This window comes from Buteo buteo, chromosome 7, assembly GCF_964188355.1.
Source record: "Buteo buteo chromosome 7, bButBut1.hap1.1, whole genome shotgun sequence".
Classification (NCBI taxonomy): domain Eukaryota; kingdom Metazoa; phylum Chordata; class Aves; order Accipitriformes; family Accipitridae; genus Buteo; species Buteo buteo.
The window spans coordinates 3,615,623-3,632,014 of record NC_134177.1 but is presented as its reverse complement, the minus strand read 5'-3'; positions in this window follow the sequence as shown (position 1 = coordinate 3,632,014).

Sequence of the window (16,392 nt, the reverse complement as noted above, 5' to 3'; positions counted from 1 at the left end):
GCATTTCTGTTATGTTCTAAGGGGAATAACAAACTCAGCAGATTAACCATAAAACTGCTCAGAAAGTGTTGCTGATGTGGGAGCTGTGGTTGGCAACTTGGATGCGGCTGCTCTCCACTACAGTCAACGAACTGAGGAAAATGGTATTTTCCACACAGACCTGGGAAATTGTTATGCCATCTGAGTTTTGTTTGCGCATCTTTAACTAACAGTGTCCAAAGCCGCTCGCAATAATTGCTGAGTGGTTCACCCGCTCGCTCTTCTCTCCCCTTCTTGTCTCCGGCCCCTTTACGTCTGATTAAATGCATTTACGCTGATTGCATAGCCTATTAGGGAAAAAGGTGGCCAGACTGTGAGCTGAATAAATATAATAAATATAATAAAAACTCTGCACTCGTAAGGTAGAGCACCATGTACCATGCTTAACCCTGCAAGCAAATTAACATTAGCTACCATTTGGTGAGATGCATGCATTCTCCAGGAAACAAGCGGCAGACATATGCCAAGTATAATAATTATACCAATAAGCCAAGACGATGCCGCAAACCTTCTCTTTACTAACCACATCCTACTTTGATTTAGACCCAGGTGCTGCAACTGGATTCATGCGAGTGGACCCCAGTGCCTATTTCCACTTCCACCCCTACTCATGCCAGTGGGGCTTTACATTGAGACCAGGGAAAGGTGTGCAGGACTGGAGAGAGAGCTTGTGAAGGAGGAGTGATGATCCGACGGCAACGTCTGGGCATTTAATCCTGGGTACATTCATTGCATTGTTTGATGGGTCAAATATCACGTAGTGACTCAGATGCTCTGAGTCATCCCAAACTGCATCACACCATCGGCTGGTGGCCTGTAAGAAGCACCTTATATAAGATGGCAATTTTCCTTCATTAAGCAACCTACGCATTATAATTGGTCATGTTTTATTCTATTCAGAGCTTTCTTGGTCACCTGATGCTGTACAAAGTTTTTAAAAATCAAAGTAGTTGTATCCTACTGAAACAAACATTGCAGGATCATTTTTAATGCCCAAAGAGGTATATTTCTATGTGACCAGGATATCTTTTAGATGCTTAATTAACTCAAAGTTACTTTTCAGACTGTTGAGTTCATCTTGGAGGAATTTGTGGTGCTGTGAAATTATCCAAAGTAACAATTAAAAAAAAAAAAAAGGTATTTCTATTTTAGGAAGCAAATCTCCAGGCAGACAGGCAGCTGCCTAAATATTCTTGCCTCTGTCTTCATGTAAAGAGGACACATTGATCATCTGCAATAGCTTACACAAAAGAGCTTTCTGTCCTCATGGCATTGTAGAACCCCAAGCCAGATCAGATGGGAAGAAAAATTAAAATAAATCACATTTAAAACCAAATCTTTGCTTCCCTTTGCACTCTGGTGGACAGTGGATAGCCTCATCTCTTGCACTATGTAATTCAGGAATAAGAAAATTTTACATGAAGGGTGCTGTCTGGATCAACCATCCTCCTTAGCTGGCAACAGGTTCTGACCTTCCAGGGATCTCAGCTTCCCATTTAAAGACCCACAGGGCAGGGTGTCGAGAAGCAGAAGGGATTACCCTGTTTTCCCACGAGTGCTGCCAGCACTGCTTGTACTACCCATAGGGACAGAGGCCAGGTGAGCAGAAAACACAGAAAGATAGATAAGATGAGGTGCCCAGTCACAGGGAAAGTCCGAAGGACCTTGAGCTCTTACTTCGCACCCCGAGGATGCCCACCACAGCCACACCATACCCCGCAGTGATGAAACCCATCTCGGGGAGTTTCTGCCCTGCGATCCCCTGGGATGCCGGGAGCACTGCGGCTCCCAGTGCTCAGAGGTGGGTGTGGGAGCTTTCAGCATTACTCCAGACACACAGTGCTGGCAGTTTTCTGCCTTTAACTGCCTAGAACTGTTGATATTAGTATAACGATCTTGTTTATATATTTATGAACCATTAATAAATCATTAAATGCTAATCATATTTCCTTTATTTTTTCTTCCATTAGAGCTGCTCCCCTTGCTGGTCTTTATTGACATGAATATTTCCAACCCACAAGCACATTCAAAATAAGTATTCCATAAAGAATGTCGTCTAAATCATTTACAACTAACAAACGCTTTTAGCTTTGTTAGCAGGCAGCATCTGTTTATTTAAATGATATAAGAGGACTCATTAACTTAGAATACACAATATTATTATCAGCTAGTGGCGTGTCATGGGTCAGAAAATGCTGTTTACAGCCTTAACAAGGACCAACCAGGAAGATAATATCTGGTGTTATTAAGTATATATAGATAACCAGAGAAGTTGGATCTTCCAGCTTTTCACTGGTTTCTACATATGTATTTTTAAGACTTTGAAAATGCTTATGACTCTCTCATGGCTTCAGAAAAAGTGTCACAGCACCCACTTTTGTTACCAGAGGACTATTGCTTCAGCATTTGCTCAAGGCAGCTTCATTTTGCTTCTATGCTGGAGCCCCCTGGGAACACAAGGCTCCCAGAATAAAAGGCTGGGGGCGGGGGAGCAGGGAAAAGTTTTTCTTGACCCCAGAGAGACTGTCCACTGACCAAGGCTGTCTCACATTTAAGAGTCACAAACCTTTGTTGGCAGTAACAAAACAAGATTTTTGCCTTAACGGAGCCAATGTGATGTTGTAATTCATTTTGGCTGCTGGTTTGCCTAGGCTGATTAAAACATTGAAAATGTTTCAAGCTGATTTTTTTTGCAAGAACAGTATTTGCTGCTATTTTGTAATTGAGCTCATTCTAACATTTCATAATGGAGGAATCTAAGGAGAAAAAAGAATGTTACAGTCTCTTCCATTTTTAAAGAGCTAATAAAACTCTTTCAGATACTGTATTTCAGATATTATAAAATTACATTTTCTTTCAGGAAAATATAAAGCCAGGACTTTTTCATAAATTCAAATGTGTGCTCACATACCAGCTATATACTGACTTCACGGCTGAAGTGAGTACACGGTTCTTTCTCAACCTTCAAAAACTGCGTGAACACTTCTTTAATTTATGAGCTAAGCTCTTGGGAGTGCCAATGTACTTAGTGGTCTCTTAGTACTTTGCCTAGGATCCCCAACTTCCAATGGGGTATAACTTAACCATTCAAAACCATATCGAATGAGAGACTTGGTGCTTGCATTGTCAGCTAAAACAGATCCACATTCCTCCCTATCAACTCAGGGCCAACTGGCTATATCTGTTCTCATTGCAAGTCTCTACATGAAAATAAAAAAGAAGATTACTTCTATAAAAAATAGTTTCTCCTTCTGTGTGCTCCATTTCTTTCTGTATTAACAAACTATGACATCACAATACTTAATGTATATGAAATACCTACTGAACACTATTAGAGCAGATGTGTAGCTGTTGCAGGGATGCCTTTTGTGCAGGGCTCCACTCATACCAGGTGTTACTTATTTTAAGAAAAGAGGAAGAAGGTAATTTGCTGCATGGAAGCAGCTTCAGCTGCTCTTTGGTTGAAGCACCATGCTTTGTTTTGAGATGGCTATTGTTTAATAGCCTGGCTCACTCATTTTCAGCACAGCTCAGCCAGCAGTATTAAGTCCTAAGTTAAACTGGCAGATTTTCCAAGTAGATAGACATTTTAGAAAAATCCCACTGTATGAGTTATTTCCCCCCCACTTTTGGTGTTACTCAGACCTCCAGGTTTCTGTAGCGTCACCGTATGGAGCAGCTCAGCAAAGACCTTTACGTGGTGACTCTCACCACCACCTTTGCTTGTCCCCATTAAACAAGGAAGAATTAGAGCAAGCCCAGGTCCCTTTGGAAATTTTACCTTCCTTGCCCTCAAGGTGGACAAACAGTACTCTCAGTTTCAGCTTTTGTGATTTATATCACAAATAAAAACCGAGGCAGACAACAGATTACAGTCTGTTGAGGTCTCCACACTTGACTTGTCTTACACTGAGCACACATACAGCTCAAATAATAAACTAAATAGTTTAGCCATGCTTTGAGCATTCATATCTCATAGTAACATTTGAACCCCGAGTTGGAAAAATTTTTGTCATTAGGATTAATTAATACTGGCTATTATAAATGCCAATATTCTTTCTCTACACCTGGTTCACTCACTTGAAGGGGAAAACTCAGGCAAATTCACCCAGAAACCAGTTGATTGTGCCCCATTACAAACTTGTCCTTCTTCCTCCTAAAATATATTATCCTGGAGTATGATTAGAAAAAAAAGAAAAAAAGCTGTACTCTTATAATTGCTTGAATTAGGACATCTTGTAAACATGAGCTTAAATGCCATAGGTAGTAATGAGGTTGCATGCCCCCCTCTAACAGGCCTCTTTCTGTTCTCACACAGTCCTGGCAGGATGGGGGTGGGAGATGGACCATGGTCGTTATGGTCCAGGGACAGACCCTGGGAAGCAGCAATGAGACCGGAGGAATCCGTCTCTCACAATACTGCACTGTTTGTTTGGAAGACTTCTGTCAGGACATTGCTGGCAAAAGTGACAAAATATGTTTCTGTCACACAGGTCACTGAATGCCATCAGATACTGCATTAATTTCCATGCGGTGCCAAGATCTGAGCTAGAAACCTGGAGCAGAAAGGTTGGGTGTGCAAGGACAATGCTGAGCCATCCAGTCCCAGATATGTTTGCAATAGGCAGATAAGGTCAGCTTGAAGGCAGAGCTTCTAAGTGATAGATCTATTTTTCCCTCCAAACCTTTTTTTAAAACGAAAATGTACATCTCTGATTGACAAGATGCTTTGCACTGGTTAAAAATGAAAGCCCTTTTTCATCCCCAAACACATAATTTTCTGCTCATAGAGATCCCATCTTTAATTACCAGCTGCTGCAAATGATCTTCTTAAGATCATTAACTGTCAAATCCTGAAACAGCATATCTCTTATTGCCCTCAGTGTTCAAATACTCCACCTGTTTCTAATTAGTCAAGCTACCCGAGCCTACCTACAGTAAGGCTATTCAGATCATATACTGCAGCTGCTAAACACTTCAGTTCCTGTAATGGAAGCCAACCATATTTTTTATTATTAAAGATATCAACTATCCCTACTACAACTGTGACTGAAGTAGGAGACATTAAAAACAAAGCATTTTTAATGAGATAACAGCACAGCCATTGCTAATGATGATTACTCGTATTATCCTTGCAATCATTTTTAATGAATGCTCACCAGCGCAAACTCTTCACTAGCTCAACTTGCCTAAGTTAATCTCATCAAAATAATAAGCAGGATTTAATAAATTACCATGACCTCACTCAGCATAATTATACTTTATCATTAGGACTATTTATTGCAGCTGATAGGATTTTTTTTTTTTCAGCCTTTGATACCACTTCACATATAAAATACCCATTCTTTGGGGGGTGTGTGTGTGTGTATATATATATGCATTATTTTTCTTCACCCATAAAATGCTTCGGTCATCCCAGAATATAAGTAAGGTTTGCTAACAGCTTAGAACATCAGTTAAGCTGGAACCAAGAAGCATTTCAGGCCTCCAGCCTTTCAAGGGGATCTGCTCCGATCCAAGTGCTCCTATGGCATGGACCAATTTACACTCACTTGCAAGACAGTAACATAGAAACATCCAGTCTCAAAACTGTCTGACTTACAGATGTTAGCAGCTTGTTTTGACAGCTATTTTAGCGATGATATAAACCGGAGCTATATGCCGTAGCAACATGACTGCTCCTTTTGAGATGTCTGAAAAGCTTCTGTAACCTGTAGCTAATGGGAAAAGAGGATATAAGCTTTGTTTTTTCAAGTAAAGGCACATGTTTTCGTTCACACATGAGAAACCCATACTGATTTAATTCTCCTTACATTGTACATTAAAAAAAAAAAAGTTTGTAAGAAAAAAACCAAAAGCTCCTGAAGACAGTCTGTAAACAACAAATTTTCAGTTTAAATATCTTGACAGCAAGTCAAACTTGTTTCAGTGAGCCTTGTCACACTGGTACAAATTACAATTACCCTAAGTTCGTCAAAAGACAGTGGAATTATTGTATATAAACCCCCAGAAAGTCCACAATCTGTGGCTTTAATTAGAATATAGACATTAATAATATTAGTACTAGCTACAGAAAAGAAACAACTAACTCGTGAAAATATCATATGTAAAAGCCTAGATGTATGACTCTGTGCCTCCATACTTTAAGCTTTTTGAATTTCTCCCAAATGAACAGAATTTCACAACGAGCTATTTAACATGTAGATTACTCTGCAGTGAAACATAAAACATTTCACACCTTTCAGAGCTGCTGACTGCAGATACCAAGACAAGAATCGTGCAAATGAAACAAGCTAATGTCCTGGTGAACTGTGGATCTACAGCATGTTTAATTTAAAATTAAATCCGTATCCAGCAAAGAATAGAAACTGTAACTTTTAGTTCTATACGTAATTTATAACAACCTTAAGGCATTTGCAACATCTGAAATTAAATAGGAAAGGAAATTATTCCCTGAAGGTCTTGGGGTTGATGTAAGAAATGCATTTAAAAATAAGCACACAAATAGTTCGTACCATTACTTTGCGTATTACTCAGCAGATCTCGTTACCAGTCCCTTGCCACATTTCTCAAGATATACCTTAAGCCTCCTAGCTTAAGCTACCTTAATGCCTCCAGCATTCTCCCAGCTACCCTTTAGCAGGGCATTCTTGATGTAGCAAATTGTTCCTCCTGTCATAAGTCTATAAAAAACACACTAGGGCTTTACAACTGCTGAAGGCTAGGTTAAAGCTCTTGCGCGCTCTTTTTTTTTTTTTTTAAGTGCAGAAACTAAATCTGCTATAATTGTAGCGTATAAATGAAGATATTCCCTCTCCATTGGGCCCTGCCTCAGATATAACCCTCAGACTTCAGGAAATATGCTGACACTCTCAGATCCCAGCCTTGCAAAAATCAGGAAACAGTGGATACTTGCAGCCCTGAAGCTGCCATCAAGAAAGCAATGGGCACCTGCAGAGCCGGGCAAGGTTTTCAGCACACCCCTCAGCTCCAGGGACACAGAGCAAGTCTCAGCTTTGGGCTAGCAAATGCTTTTGGCCCACAAAAGTGACAAAAGATGGAAATTCAAGAAGTGGAGAGAATTCATGGCCAGTTGTCATACAACGTCTAGCACAAGAGGGATGGACAGTCTTAGCAGGAGAGCATTGTACCTGCCCCGTAATTCATTGCTTTCTACTGAAGTCAACTGACATTTTAGTAGCACTGCATTTATTTAAATGCCGTACTGGCAAGCAAATAATATTCGATTCCATAAAGATTATCAGCAGTTATGATATAGTAGTTCACGAGTTCACCCCCTGAATTTACTTATTACATGGAAGTTCTTGCCCAGAAACAAATTTTGATCATGATGAGAGCTTGTATTGACACGGAGAAATTAAATGGAAATGTTATTCTCATAAAATATCAGTGTGAAACTAATCACACCACAGCTATCAGTGACATATGGGATTTATTAAAGTATAGCCAAATTTCAAGGCCATGGAGCAGGGTTGGTTTTATTTTTTTTTCCAATATCATTTTGATATTAGACCCCTGCCTAATCTGCCTCAACATTACATGCCCAGTTGCAGTATTTAACAGCTATGTTCACTGGAAAATTTCAGTTTTATGAACAGGAGAATATAAGTCATTAATCATTAATTATAAAACTAACTGAAGAGCCAATACCATCAGGTTGACATATTATATTGTTAGGAGAGCCATGAAACCACAATGTAAGCAATAAGTGGACCCAATTATTTTAAAAGTTGCTTGATGGGATGGTTTATCTGTTCAGACAAAACCATCTGAATCAGAATTGACAATCTGGTTTGAAATGAAGCGGGGCAAAGCAATGGCTGTGGCTTGGCAGAGCACAGCTCTGACAACCCAAAGGGTTGGCAGGAGCCAGGGTGGGGTGGGAGGTGGGCACCATGTCAAAGCAGCTGGTCCAGGAGGGAAAAATCAAGCCCTGACACCCCAAAGTCAACCCAAACAACAGCCACAGCTTTACTCACTGCCATCCCTTTCATGCCATCGTACCACTCGTATTATAATACATAATGTGTCTGGGGTAGGTAACTAGGAAAGGTCTCGCATGCCACCTCCCTATGTAAAGGTCATTCTGGGAGCTTAATTTGAGTCCTACCCATGTCAAAGGCAATACTTGCGCGGTCTTAACTTAAAGAGAATTAAAAAAAAAAATCAGCCTCAGATAGGCAAAACGTCCCAGTGCTCTGGAAGCAGAATTTAAAGACTTCCTTTATCTGGGGGTTTTGTCCCTCACAGAGTCTCAATTTGTTCTTCCTTGATTGTTTTCTAACTTTTTCAATTATCTTGGGGGGCATCATTTTGTTTTCAAAGTCAGGCATTAATTTAAAACAACACTTTTAGCAATCCTACTTGTTTCTTTCTGAAGGTCTTTTTAATGGCATAAGCATCTGCATAGCCCATCAATCTTCCCTCTCTGATATCTTGAGAGCTATCTCTGTCATTATGTAAGGGCTGCTTCAAGAACATTTATTAATTCAAAAGATTCAGATATCTCATTACGCGTTACCTGGAGAGCATCTTACTGACTGGGGACACATACTTAACGTTTTGCTACAAACATCTCCAACTTTACTTTGTCTCTCTCACACGTACGCATCAAAAAATACACACACACACAGAGAAACCCTCAGATACAAATGTAAATAATTGTAAATACTACCAATTAACAGTAATATCATTGTACTGGGCAAAGTAACATGCCTTAGGAGCGAGTACTATATAGAGGTGTGCTCTTGCGACTCCCTTATGGTTAAAGAAAAATAATTTCTTTTGTCTGCATTTGTGTCCTGTGAAATACTACACTGCTGAATTCAAATATTAATTGAGACCATCTAGGCAATCCACCGTACTGGCTTGCACGACTGTTTGTAACTGGTTTTTGTTACTGAGCAAAGATTTGCTGGAAGGAGTGCAAAAAAGGAGACTAACAGCTCTTAGCCCTCTCCAAGGCATGGACATAGCTACTCTCCTTTCACTCCATTTTCTCTACCCAGCAAAGCAGCAAATACTTGCAGATATCCTACCTCTCCTTGTTACCAAGATAATAAATAAAAATAGTAGAAATTCAAGGTTTGAGAGTAAAAGTCAGCAGGAAATTAGCAACATGAACAACCCAAAATTCCCAAAATGGTGCCAGGGAGACTTCCCTCCCCCACCCTTGAAAACATCAAGATCCATGTGTTTTCTGCTGCACATGAGTAAAATCATTATACCTGCTCTTCAAGGGCCTCACCCTGACCAGGGCAGCACCATATCCCACCGGGATCTGTATTGGGTTTGCGTGGCAAGGTTTTGGTAGCGGGGGGGTTACAGGGGTGGCTTCTGTGAGAAGCTGCTAGAAGCTTCCCCTGTGTCCAACAGAGCCCATGCCAGCCGGCTCCGAGACGGACCCGCTGCTGGCCAAGGCCGAGCCCATCAGCGATAATGGTAGCGCCTCTGAGAGAACATATTTAAAAAGGAAAAAAAGTTGCTGGGACACAGAAACTGCAGCTGGAGAGCGGAGTGAGAACATGTAAGAGAACCAGCGCTGCAGAGCCCCAGGTGAGTGCAGAAGGAGGGGGAGGAGATGCTCCAGGCACCGGAGCAGAGATTCCCCGGCAGCCCGTGGGGAAGACCACGGTGAGGCAGGCTGTCCCCCTGCAGCCCAGGGAGGTCCACGGGGGAGCAGATCTCCACCTGCAGCCCAGGGAAGACCCCACGCCAGAGCAGGGGGATGCCCAAAGGAGGCTGGGACCCTGTGGGAAGCCCGCGCTGGAGCAGGCTGTGCCTGGAGGACTGCAGCCCGGGGGAGGGACCCACGCTGGAGCAGTTTGTGAAGAACTGCAGCCCGTGGGAAGGACCCACGTTGGAGAAGTTCATGGAGGACTGCCTCCCGTGGGAGGGACCCCACGATGGAGCAGGGGAAGAGCGTGAAGAGTCCTGCCCCTGAGGAGGATGAAGCGGCAGAAAATAACATGTGATGAACTGACCGTAAACCCCATTCCCCATCCCCCTGCGCCATTGGGGGCAGTAGGCAGAGAATCTGGGAGTGAAGTTGTGCCCGGGAAGAAGCGAGGGGTGGAGGGAAGGTGTTCTGAGATTTGGGTTTATTTCTCATTACCCTAATCTGGTTGATTTGTAATAAATTGAGTTAATTTTCCCCAAGCTGAGTCCGTTTTGCCTGTGACAGTGAGTGATCTCTCCTGTCCTTATCTCGACCCATGAGCCCTTTGTTATATTTTCTCTCCCCTGTCCAGCTGAGGAGGGGGAGTGAAAGAGCGGCTTTGGTGGGCACCTGGCCTCCAGCCAGGGTCAACCCACCACAGGATTGTACGCAGTCGCTATGAATTTCTGCCGTGCTTTGAAAGGCAGGCTGCTTGCAATGGCTTTGCTTTTCACCCATACTCAAGCTGGGGCTGGGCAGTTCTGCAGCAGGACATTTGAAATGATAACCAGTAGCTTTAAAAAATTGCTTCAGCCTTCTTCCTAATGAAGACAGATGCGCTCTCGAACCATACCAAGCAATGACAAATATAACACGCTGATTTTGTGTTTGGCTTAAGCCCCATCTGGATTTCCAGAGTATTTACACTTTCCTCTAGTGTTTATTAACACAACCAAAAACTAAGAGTATTGGTAAGACTCGAATAGGTTGGTTGGTTTGTTTTTTAATCTATTTTTTTAAACCTTTTAAACATTAATGAGCTGACACAACTGTCTAGGGAAGAACTTGGCTGAATGCTTGGGATGTTTCTGATCTGCTATGAATTGCTCCCAGACATTATACACCACTCCTTAAAATTGATGTGGATAAGTAGTCTAAGAGTTTGCAGAGCCCACTCCAACCACTCCTCAGCTATCTCAAGTGCTAAATGAAACAGTTTGTTACTAATTCAGTAACTAAGTACAGTATATTTGTAAGACCTACCAGTTATGGTATTAAGGAAATGGGAAGAACAGAATAAGGAAGAGGAGAGAAAAAAATTTTCTACCATCCTCTCAGAGTTACTACTGCAATACTCCAGGTATTGTTGATTTTAAAAATTATTATTAAAATATAAGCAGTCATATCAGAGAAAGAAGTATAGAAGTATTGTACTTTAAAAACCAGAAAGTATTAACCAGCTGATTGAAGAGATGAGTAGGGTAGTCAGACATCTGAACACATTGAAATTGTATATTGGAAGGGCAACACCCATATTCTTCAGCTTAATTGAGCCTTGTGAGTATTATCTAAATTTGGGGCCTTTTTTTGTTGTAATAAAAATAATGAAACACTACATTTTCCATGGTAATTATGCAGAGAGTATTATCAATAACTAGCAAATCAAAGAGACATTTCCTGGTTGGTTTCCCACATTGGTTAGTCTGCAAAGGTCGATAACTGAACTCAAACCTGAAAATTAACATTTAAAATTTGTTTACAATTGTATTTTAATTAAAAGACAGCAGGTTGCAGATGATTAACTATACTCAATCACATTCTGTGATTCCAAGGAAAGCCTGGCTCATAAAAAAAAATAAACAAACTTTGTATTTTTTCAAAAACGATTCCAGATACTTTTTTAAGCGAGGTCCAGAGTAATACCCCAATTTTGTGATCTTACCATGAAGATCATTATACATCTGAGCAGAATACCTGTATTAATAATGTAACAGATTTAGGATATAAGTATTAGTGTTGTATTTCATACTCTGTTACAAAGATGACATCGGATAGCCTGCACTGTAGAAGAATTACAACATTTGAAGACGGCACATTTAAATTAAGAGTTGAATCCATACACGTTTTATTTAAATCAGTGCTTCTTTGCCTGCTCCAGCAACGCAATACAGTGTCGCTTTGAGAAGTGCTTGTAAAATAAGCCCATTAACCAAGTTTATCATATCATATTCCAGAAGTACTGAAAAATTATTACAACTTACCTTCTCTGTACCAGGCCAAAAGCTATTATTTGTACTAAGTGAAATGAACCCTACACTCTTCATATCACTGCCATCTTTCAACCATAAAATACCAACTCACAGTTAAAGCTGGAAGCACAGAGCTCAGCATGAGCCCTTCCTGCCTTTACATCAAACTTCCCTTCATTTCAAGGACTAATTATTAGGCTTCCCTTTAATTTCTGACTGCATTAAAGAAATTTAATTAGGCAAAAATTGAAAGCAGCTGAAAATGCAGAGCTTTTCTTCTCCTACATTAATTCACAGTTTTGCTTGCATTAATGTTAACTGATTACCAATGAGTTGCATTTTATTGTCTAAATCATCACAGTGAGTTGTAATCAGTGGCATTAGTACCAGATTAATTTGAGCTAATTTGGGGTCAAATTCTGCTCCCCGTTACATGGTGGTGAACTGAAGTAACACCACAGAGAGCAGCAGAAGTTACCCTGAATGTGTCTTGGCATAACAGAAATGGGATCTTGCTCTTATTACTAGACTGTAAAGTGCTACTGCCTGGGTGCTTGCTTAGCAGCTGGGAAACACAGAGCAAATTAAAGGGTCTCAGACTTCCCCATAGAGGCAATTCTGCAGCAAAATTATCATTTTAGGTTTTTTCCAAAGCAGCATCCTGATGCAGTTTGCTGACAGTCACTTGATACACTTATATTTGCAATGGGGACGAGTCTTGAAACATTATAGTTTTATTTTATTTTAAAGTTACCTCTATCGTTAAGAGGAAAAAAAAAAAGTCATGCAGATGTTAGTGTTTGCATTATCTGAACATTTCCAGTCAGCGCCACTTGAAGAAGCATTTTTAGCAGAAGTTGGTTTCCTGCCCAGAATATGGTCGTGCAGAAATCATACAAATCATTGTCGAGTGCACGCTTTTGTTCCTGTGAAAGCGCTCTGAATTAAACCCATTGCTGAATAATGAGGAACCTGCTTCATCATTTCCTTGCTCTTGTGAAGCTCAGTGTCCCTTGTCTTCATATTTCCAGCCTGTTCCCTTCAGGTTTTTTTATTTTCTAATCAAATTGCTATAGGGTTGGGCTGCAGATGGGAAAAGCTCAGAACTGACATAATTATTGTAATGCATTCAGGTACCTAATGAAAACAAATCTATCAGCAGTTCCATTCCCCACTCCTGCCTGGGGGATTTCTCAGAGCTGTGTGATTTGTTTTTCTGTTTTGGGAAAATATTCACATTTCTGATCATGACTTTGGACAAAATAATCACCATCTCAGAAAAATCATTAATTAAATATGCAGGGAAAAAAGCATGATTAGGTTCATCAGAGCATTTGTTCTGATGATTTGGAAATGCTGCTTTTTTGTTTACTTTTTTGCCGCAATTATGCTTCCAAAGAAAATTATTACTCCTTCAAGGAAGAGAATCTTTCCATAGTGAGATTGTCAAATCCAGCAACGTGGGTATTTGGACAACTTCAAACTCTTTGCACAGAGTGCTCAGAGGTCCCACTCTTCCCACAAGCCCTTCCCGTTTCTCCCCTTACAATACATAAACTTTTCCAAATCAGTTCCATTTTCCTGCATGCATAGACATGCCTTTTTCCTACCACGTTGGCTGATGGGGAGGGTGTGACTCGGTGCTAAGAGAAAGCATTTCCTGGGGCCAAGGCCAAGTCCCAGGCAAGTGGGGCCAACCCAAAGAGTTTGGAGGTCCACACGAAGGGGGACAGAGACCCTTAAAACCCTCCCGCATGATTTGGAATGTAGAGATATTGGGAAACACATGAACTCTGCCTTTGTAGACACCAAGATAATAAACAGGTTTATGATTATTTAGATTTAGCTGAGCTTATGCATGGCTTCAGGAGTAAATTACTTTAGGGAACAAAGTAAAAGACAAGTTCCTATGGCATTAGGAAACACCGTCATGAAGATAAAAAAAGGTTTTTTTCTTGTTGAAATACAGACGTAATTTTAAATTTTCTCATAACAAAAGCCTCAGAGTACATTTCATAAGAATACTTTTTATTCCATTAAACACATCCATATGCTTGTACACACTGATGCATGAAAGCAGCGGTTTGGGATGCTATTACATCGCAACAGCTGTTTGTTACTTTTCATTAAAATGGGACAGGCGGTGGAAATAACACTTTCAGGAAAAAAACAAAAAAACAAAAAAACCCTGGAGGATATTTCAAAAACCATGTTTATCAGGTATTTTGTTTCTAAAAATGAAAGTTTTTTGACAAAGTATCACACCTGTGGAATTTGAGACGCAGAAATCTTTCCCTTTTCCTAGTTCTTTGGCACCTTTGTAGCCATCCTGCACTGTGATATTCAATATGGGAGCACTGTATTTGAAGAAGGGCACTGCTACTGCAACTGAAGAGAGATGTTACGAGACCATCGTCATGGGATAGAACCTGGAGCCATGCATCCTAGAAAACTCAATCTTTGTCTCTGCAGGTGGGTTGGGAAGAACCCCAACCTCAGGTGCTCCAGTTTTTCAAGATATTGGGAATTGCCTGACATTAGGCACTGAGAGCTTTGCAGCTTCCCAGACACATCACATGCCAGCCCAGTGGCCAAAGAAAAGGTTACGGCCAGTAAAAACATACCCAAATTGCAGAAAGATTCTGAATGACACCACTGAAAGAAGAATCCCATCTACAACAATGGCAACATCCTCTGGCTTTAGGTAGACCCAGGACTTCTTCTGCAAAAGGCTTAATACCAGTTACGGTTGCCAAAACATCTGGCGTCCAGTAATAAAAGACTATAGAATGCATGGTCCCCTCTCATTTCCAGAAAGCAATGCAGCCTTTACAAAGTTTTCAGTAATATTTTAAGTTCTGCTATTATACTTCAGAGATTTACAGTAATTTGCATTTTAACCTTTCTTTTATACAGGTTTTGTAGGCTCTTCACAGAAGCAGGCACAGAAGTGAATACTGGGGCTCTCCTTTTGTTCAGGGAGTGAAAAGACGTGCTGAAGCTTCTTGAAGTCCCTGAATACAGAGCTTTTCAGACATCTTCTGGTTTTATGCAATTCAGTCTATTTCCAATAGGAACCAATGAGCTCTCTTGAAATACTGGACTTGAGAGAAGTGTTGAGAGGGAGAGAAGACAATGATTAAGACTAGATTAAAAGATGATGATTAAGAGGACATCATCTCAGAATAATTGGAAATCAGAGCTCTAACAGAAGCAAAAGGGCAGTGCTGGGGGAGGAAGGTCACAGCCGCATGAGGTGCAATGGGACAAGCCGGGCATGCAAGGGTTCCCCTGGCCACAGCGGCTCGCTCTGGTTCTACAAACTCTTCTGCAAAACCAAAACCACATTTCACACTAGTCCAGAAACTCAGAAGGATTCACCAAGTCAGATCTCACCAGTTGTGAGCTTACCTGAAACAAGAGTATTTTTCTTGTTTTGAGGTGCCTTTTTGGCCAGAGGTGGGGGACAGGGCAGGGAGGACTTCTCATCTCCTGTTGGTGACCTAATACATTTTTTCCTTTTCTTTTTTCTTTTTTTTAAAGGATCACTTTTATTTCTTTGGTATTCTGCAAGAGTTAACTGACCTATTCTCCTCTTTCCAGCTCTCCACCAAAGGCATCCAGGAAACTTTCCTGGCAGCACAGACAGAAGAAACAGAGCTGCCTTTCCATAGCCCAGGCCAGCAGAAGCCAACAGAGTCCCTGCCCTCAGCTTCTGTTTCCATAATGACCTTTTTTTGAAGCTAAGCTTTGATGTATCTGCCTTAATTAGGCTCTCTTCTACATTAGTCATCTTTTCAAAGATCCTTACCTGATAGTGAACTGGTGTACAACATGGCCACTGAACTCCAAAGAGCCCTGCTGAATTTGATGTTTCTAATGGGAGGTATCAGCAGCAAGGGCCACTCTTGTCTAACCGCTGCCTTTTGCAAAGCTTGCAGAGCCCTAATTCTAAAACAAACTCTTTTTTTTTTTTTTCCTTGTGCATTGCCCACTTACAGAGTCTTCCAGTAAGAACGCAGGCTGCGCTTTCACACTGGATACAAATGCCAGTGATTATTCAGGTTTTGGAAAAAAATTCATAATTGTAAGGAAATAGGAAATCACTCTTTGATGCTATATTGAAATAACAAAATAAATCAACAGTCCTCAGGAGCACAATTTTTTTTTGCCAAGACTCAAAGCAGCAAATCCAAAAATGTGTTAATGTTGCCTGCTCCCCCCACGGTTCTCTAAACCATTGGGAAGGACATTGCCAAGCCCTGCCAAGGAGTTAAAAATCTGAAATTTATCACTGCCCTCCAGCAAACCCTCTGTTGCAGGAACTACAAATAAACTTGGTAACATTTCTTGAAATTAGGCCACGGAGTCCCACCAGGCCAGTGGCCACGGCATGGCTTGACTTGCACGGGCACTGGAAAGAGC